Consider the following 6,841-nt stretch of genomic DNA (forward strand, 5'->3'; position numbering starts at 1 on the left):
AAAAAAAAAAAAAAAAAACCCAAAGAAAAGAAAAGCAAAACTGAAAATGCTCCTCACAGTGACTATCCCAGACTGTTTCTCCAAGATCATGGCCACACTCATCATGGATCAACTACTGTCGACAATCAACTGAGAAAATGCCATAATTTCTGCCTCCTTTCAGAGAGACGAAACAGAAGCCCAGTGAGGAAATTAGAGAGGTAGTGAGGTTTCACTTGTAAACCTCCAAGAAATTCCACCCCAAGCTCCCAATGAGGCTAGCTGCAGCATCGGGGGATATTCTCAAAGAAACCCCACAATATTCTTTCATTTATTTGTTTACTTGTTTGCAGCTGGGATGTAAGCTCCTTGCGGGCCAACTGTGTCAGTCCCGCTCACTGCTAGACTGTCAGCACGCACTTCATAGGCGCACAAACAACTGTTGCTGAGTTATTTGCTGGCATAGGAAGTTACATGAGCCAGAAGATTTAACACATTCTAAGTTTTAATCCAATGTGTAGCGTTTAAAAAAAAACATACACCATATCTTATGGCCACACAGGAAAACCTGTAGCAAGTGAAGTACTCATTTGAGCGCTCATATGTCCCTTATAGGGACAATTTAAAGGAATAAACTCCTATTGAAACAACACACCCAGTATAAACAAAAGCAGTTGCATTGCAGAGAAGGTAAAGCCAAACTTAATACTAGAAATTAAAAATAACACCATCCATTCATTAAGATGGAACCACTCCATGCAGCACTTATTTCCCAATTCCAAAAGAGGTCAGCTTATTTATCATCAAGATCCCACAGGGATTTAATGCCCCCAGTGCTGTCTCCAACAGGAAGGAAACCCTGACTTCCCTAGCTATTTCAGTTATATAAATCAACAGTTTATCGTCCAGAGTTAGAAGCTGGGCAGTGTTTGGACCCATATGCCTTTTAGAGCTGCCCACCAATGGATAACCACGTTACATTACATCTAATAAATGTACCTAGATCAATATCATCTCTAACTATCCAAGGTTTTTTATTGCTGTAAGGATCCTTCGATTAAAAAAAAATAGTTTAAAAAACTTCCTGTTGGATAAAGAGACTTGGTGGTGGCGCCATCATGCACCAGAGTGAAGTCTGTGGCACACAACAGACATAGCATAATTTCAAAGGGGAGAGCGATCCCTTTAAAGTTGTTTACCTTATTTTTTATATTTTAAAATAATAAACTTCGCTCTTTTCTCATATAATGGAATAACTGTCCTTAAAAGAATTGAGAGAAATTTTAAGATTGGTGGATATTTCTTTGCTTCAATACCAAAGTCACTTTGTTGGCGGGAAAGACTATATTTTAAGGCAAGGGGGGGACCTTTTCTTCAAACTTAGGAGCAGCCCACTAGGGGCCCAGCTCAGATTTTCACCCATTATTTCCCCCTGGGTTTTAGCCATCAGGGGCAGAATGCCATCTGTCCCCACACTAGCAAGTGAAGAAGGCTGGGCCTAATTCATCAGCCATGATTCTAGGGCTTTCACTAATTGCTAAAAAAGAATCCTCTCAAAAAAAAAAAAAAGTCCTGGCCATGCGGTGGCTCACGTCTGTAATCCTAGCACTCTGGGAGGCCGAGGCAGGTGGATAGCTCAAGGTCAGGAGTTCGAGACCAGCCTGAGCAAGAGCGAGACCCCCGCTCTACTAAAAAATAGAAAGAAATGATGTGGACAACTAAAAATATATAGAGAGAGAAAAAATTAGCCGGGCATGGTGGCACATGCCTGTAGTCCCAGCTACTCAGGAGGCTGAGGCAGGAGGATCGCTTGAGCCCAGGAGTTTGAGGTTGCTGTGAGCTAGGCTGATGCCACGGCACTCTAGCCCGGGCAACAGAGCCAGATTCTGTCTCAAGAAAAAAAAAAAAAAGTCCTGCCCGCCCTCCTCTACTTTCCCGCTCCCCACCCCACCCCCAAGCTGAGTTGGCATCCCCACAGCTCTCTGGATCCTGGGTCTTGGGAGCTCAAGGTGAATCGTGATCTCCTCATGGGCACACACTGGCCCTCTCAAAGTACTATTATTGTATGGTGTCAAATGCCTTTGTCCATCACTTTCCCAGTCTTTTGTCCCCAAATCTGATCCATTACCATGAAAGAACTGTACTTCTTTCAAGTCTCTAAAGTGTAAGAACAGATCACTCACCAGGTAACTGCTGGTAACACTCACTTCAGGCATTCTCAAAATACAGATACAATGTTTTAGGTTTATAGTTCACCTACTTTTTTCTTTCCATAATTCTTCAAGTTCATTATAATCTTCTATTTTGCCTGTGGTCTAATTAGAGTAATACATATCCCTACTTGCCCTGAACTCCCAAATTACCCCATTTTACAGGGGGAGATGCCAAGGCCAAGGGAAATACAAATGCCCCACCACACAGCAAATCCATCTCACATCTGGTATCAGAACACAGAAAAACTCTTGCTAAGTAAGTTTTCCAAGAGACATACCAAGTTTCTTTCTCTTCGGGCATATTTAGCCTTGGCAGAATGTCAAGCACTTCCTGGTTTGGAAGTCCAGGCCAGGACCCTAATCTCATGAGCACAACAACCAAGCTTTATTGCACACCAACCATGTGCCAGGAGCTGTGCTGGCCGCCTCCAGTTTATTATCTCAGATTCATTCATTTGTCCAGCTACAGGGCACCTCCCATCAGTAGGCGCCTTCACACACATTCATGTCGATGTTTTCCCTCAAATACTTAGTAACGTGCCAATTTTGTGCCATAGCTTGTCCAAGGCCACACAACTAGGAAGGGCAGAACCAGAATCTGAACTGGGCCTTTCTGACTTCAAAGTTGTCTACTCCCTTTTTAACACTCCACCTGCTTGTCCTATGGGTTCCATTTAAAATAATAAATGTGCGCAGGCACTTCTCTACCCTTATCTCAGGACACCTTAAGCCTCAAGCTCCCCACCATCCTTCCTCTTCCCCTCGGGCAGTGCCAACAGCTGACCAGGGAGAGGTAGTAGAAGAGCAACCAGGTCTGCAGCAGCCTCCTGCCTGGACTTGACTAGCCCAGGAGCAAAGGGCCCAGGAAACGCTCCAAGCGCTTCTCCACAGAAGAAAATAGCTCGAGTTGAAACTTGTGTCCACATGGTCCACAGACAGATTTAGAACTCAAATTATAGCCTCAGCAGGAGTCTTCACAAAGGACTCAAATTAAGCAAGACCCAGATGGAAACGAACAGGAGAGAGACAGCCCTAAGTCAAAACTGTAAAGTGAACTGCAGTTCTAGAGGAAAGAACTTGTTGAAATGCTAAACCAAACAGTTCAGCCTATATTTCAGAACTCCACTTCAGGCATGTTCTCTCCACGTTTTTAGCTTGAGACTTGTGCATGGACATGAAGTGGTTACAAGTTACTCAGGTTTCAAACTGAGTTCATTCCTGTCCTTTGGACCATCTCTCAATGCCAGCATTCATCTACTTGGGCTCCAGAGAGCTCTGCATTTGGCAAAGTAGATAAAATTAGCTACTGAAGTGAACTTGGAATCCAGGGTGGGCCATTAAATAAAGTACACATGAGATTTGTAAAAGCCACGTAAAAACTTCCTTTTGGGCCAGGCTGAAGTCACTCAAACTTACAGAAATGTAGTCAAATCCTCTGTCCCTTGCCTCCCTCCCACCCTTTCTGGATATAAGGTGACCCATTTCCTGCTTCTTGCCCTGCCTTTCAAACCGGAGTGGCCCATAAACTGGGGATCCTCTATTAATCAAGGGGTGAACCAGAGGGTCTAAGGAGAGAAAATGGAGCAGGAAGATGAAGGACAGTTTTCTTCTCCCTTTTCGGGGGCAGAGGGGAGGAAGGACTACACTATGCAGAGGACTGAGGGATGGGACAGGAAGTGGGTCGGTCCCACAGCTTGATAGTGTGATAATGGGGAGACAATGTTTCTGTCCTGCACCTCTTGCCTGCACATGGTCTGACAGCACCATGATGGCCCCATGGCTGGAAAACGGAGTAACTAAGGTGGTCATCTAGCAGCAGCTCCTGTCCCCCCAAATCTAACAGGTCTTAGAAGGACATGGGGAGGCCGGGCCCGGTGGCTCACGCCTGTAATCCTAGCACTCTGGGAGGCCCAGGCAGGAGGATGGCTTGAGCTCAGGAGTTCGAGACCAGCCTGAGCAAGAGCAAGGCCTCGTCTCTAATTTTTTTTTTTTGAGACAGAGTCTCACTCTGTTGCCCGGGCTAGAGTGCCGTGGCGTCAGCCTAGCTCACGGCAACCTCAAACTCCTGGGCTCAAGCCATCCTCCTGCCTCAGCCTCCAGAGTAGCTGGGACTACAGACATGCGCCACCACGTCCGGCTAATTTTTTCTATACATTTTTAGTTGTCCAGATAATTTTTTTCTATTTTTTTTAGTAGAGACGGGGTCTCGCTCTTGCTCAGACTGGTCTCGAACTCCTGAGCTCAAACAATCCGCCCGCCTCAGCCTCACAGAGTGCTAGGATTACAGGCGTGAGCCACTGGGCCCGGCCCCCGTCTCTAATTTAAAAAAATATAATAATAAAAGAAAATTTTAAAAACTGGAAATAAATAAAAAAAGAACGGCATGAGAAAATAGTGTTTTTTGCCTCTCTGACCCCCAATTTCTCCTCCAGTCATAAAATCCTCCAGGCCCCTGGAAGCTGAGATGAAAGTCCAGAGAAGACTCCCAGTTTGGCAAGAAAGAAGACTGAAGGGGGCACATTTCTGGTCTCTCCCCCACAATGGAGGGAAGTGGGTGCCACAAACAGAAATAGGGGAACCCTGACAATGGGGGCTCCAAGAATAAATGAAGGAAGAGTTTCCCCATTAGAAGTTAAGGGACCCACAGTGTCACCCATCAAGAGAAGGGACACCTCGGAAAAGTGGAGCCACACTTCAGAGATTGGAGGATCCCATAAGAACATCTCAAATTAGGTGAAGAACCTCTGGAGAAGCCAGGGACCCCTCAAAAACTTGTGGCATCCACAGATTAGTAGAGGACCCAAAAGAAATGGAAATATTTTGGAAAAGTAGGAGTATACCTCAGAGAACTAAGGATCCACTCTGATTGGCATTTCGGAGTGGTGGGGGACCCCTCAGGAAAGAAAAGGCACTCATCAAAAAGGAGGGCATCCCCAAAAAGTGGGAAACACCTCCAAGAAGGATTCTGACAAAAGCTGGAACATTTCAGATTAGTTGGGAGACACTTAGGAGGAGGAAGTCACTCAAAGAAGTGGGCACAGATAAGCAGAAGGAGCACCTCGGAAAGGCAGAGGGGAAAGGGGACATGTCACAAAAGTGGGACAACAGCTCAGAGAAGCAAGGTCTCCTCAGAGAACATGGGGGGGGTCCCCTGGAGAAGCAGGGCAGTTTTTTTAGAGAGGTGGGGGTCCCCCTGAGGAGCAGGAGGGGGTCCACTCAGAGAAGTGGGGCCCCTCAGGAAAGTTGAGGAACTCCAGGGAGGCAGAAGGTTTCTGAAAGATGGAGGGTCCCTCAGAGATGAGTGTACCCTCACAGAAGCAGAGGTCTCCTGAGAGAAGGGGAGAGGGGTTCTTCAGAGAAGTGGGCTCCCTCAACGAGGTGGGGGGTCCCCCGTTAAGAAGGGCTCCTCTCAGAGGCAAGGGTCCTCAGAGATGTGGGGGTCCCCAGAGAAGGGGGCTCCCCTCAGAGGCAGAGGTCCCCTCAGCGGTGAGAGTCCCTCAAAGAAGAGAGTCCGCTCAGTGACGCTGGTGCCCGGGAGAAGCGGAAGCCCGGGAGAAGCCAGGGCCACCGGAAGCCAGGGACCAGCCGGCGGCCCCGGCCCCTCACTCACCGAAGTTGTTCGGCGCCCCCCTGGCGGCGGCCGGGCCCCGGGACGGCCTCAGGTGGCGCAGTCCGGTCGGGTCCAGTCGCGTCCCGCAGCGGCGGCTCCCTCAGGTGGCGCCCGCAGCGGCAGTGGCAGCGGCGACAGGACGACGGACGACCGACCGACCGACTGCGCTGGCGGCGCCGGGCGCACTCGGGCGGCGGGGGTGCGCGTGCGCGCGCCGGGGCGCTGACCCCGGGCGGGAGGAGCCGCCGCGCCGCGCTCAGAGCTGCTGCTCGGTCTCGCCACTCCGTCTCACACTGAAATTGCCCGCTTCACAGCCCGGCTTCCCCGGTTGCTAGGCAGATTTCGCCTCGCACACTTCCGGGTTGAAGCACGTCTCGCCGAGTGGCGGCGCCGGAGGCCAATGAGGTCCGGCCAGGGCTCCCAGGATCCGCACCCCACAGAGGGTGTGGCCAGCCTCATGACGGACAGCGCCCGACGGCCAATGAGCGTGCGGGCCGGCTGGTTCTCGGGATCGCGCCCGGGGCCGGGGCGGGTCCGAGGGGGCGGGACTGGGTGAGTGACAGGCATCCTGCCAATGGGAGAGGGGAGCGAGCCGCAGGGCTAGTCCGGGTCCTCTGGAGGTGGGACTTAGGCTTGGGGCGGGAACGCCGCGAAGGGCGGGCCCTGGGGGACGCGTCAATTTGTGGCCGGCTCGCTCGGACCCCGGAGGGCGGTTCGCCTGGGCCGCCGGGCGGCCGGCAACTGGCTGGGCAGGGGGTTCCCCGCAGTGCTCAGCAGGGGCGCCCCACCCACAATGCACCGGAGGCTGCCTGGGCCCGGCGGGCGTGAGGCGGTTCCGCCGGGCGGCGGGAGGCGCCTCCGAGGAGACTGGGCGAGTCGCGGCCCGGCCTTGTTCCGGAGGGGCTTCCTTGCCCCTGCGCTCTTTTCTGTCTAGACTTGTGGCTTGGACCCTCTTCTGAGGAGAATCTTGGAGATTCTTCCCCTGGTCCGGGTTCTGAGAAGACTCTTCGGGATTCTTTTTCCTGGCCTCCGTTCTGAG

At 50.8% G+C, this 6,841-nt stretch overlaps 1 protein-coding gene across 2 annotated transcripts in view; it reads right to left on the reverse strand.

The window, feature by feature from the left end:
• Positions 1-5,836, reverse strand: part of GATAD2A (GATA zinc finger domain containing 2A) — a 101,363-nt gene extending 95,527 nt beyond the window's left edge. The window contains exon 1 of one of the 2 annotated variants that reach the window (XM_012654133.1): positions 5,803-5,836. The gene's annotated coding sequence lies outside the window, so the exon portion shown is untranslated. The remainder of the gene's footprint in view (positions 1-5,802) is intronic. The other variant, XM_012654138.1, reaches the window with a different exon arrangement.
• Between the last annotated feature and the right edge of the window lie 1,005 nt (positions 5,837-6,841).

This window comes from Propithecus coquereli, unplaced genomic scaffold (genome assembly GCF_000956105.1).
Source record: "Propithecus coquereli isolate 6110/MARCELLA unplaced genomic scaffold, Pcoq_1.0 Scaffold438, whole genome shotgun sequence".
Classification (NCBI taxonomy): Eukaryota; Metazoa; Chordata; class Mammalia; order Primates; family Indriidae; genus Propithecus; species Propithecus coquereli.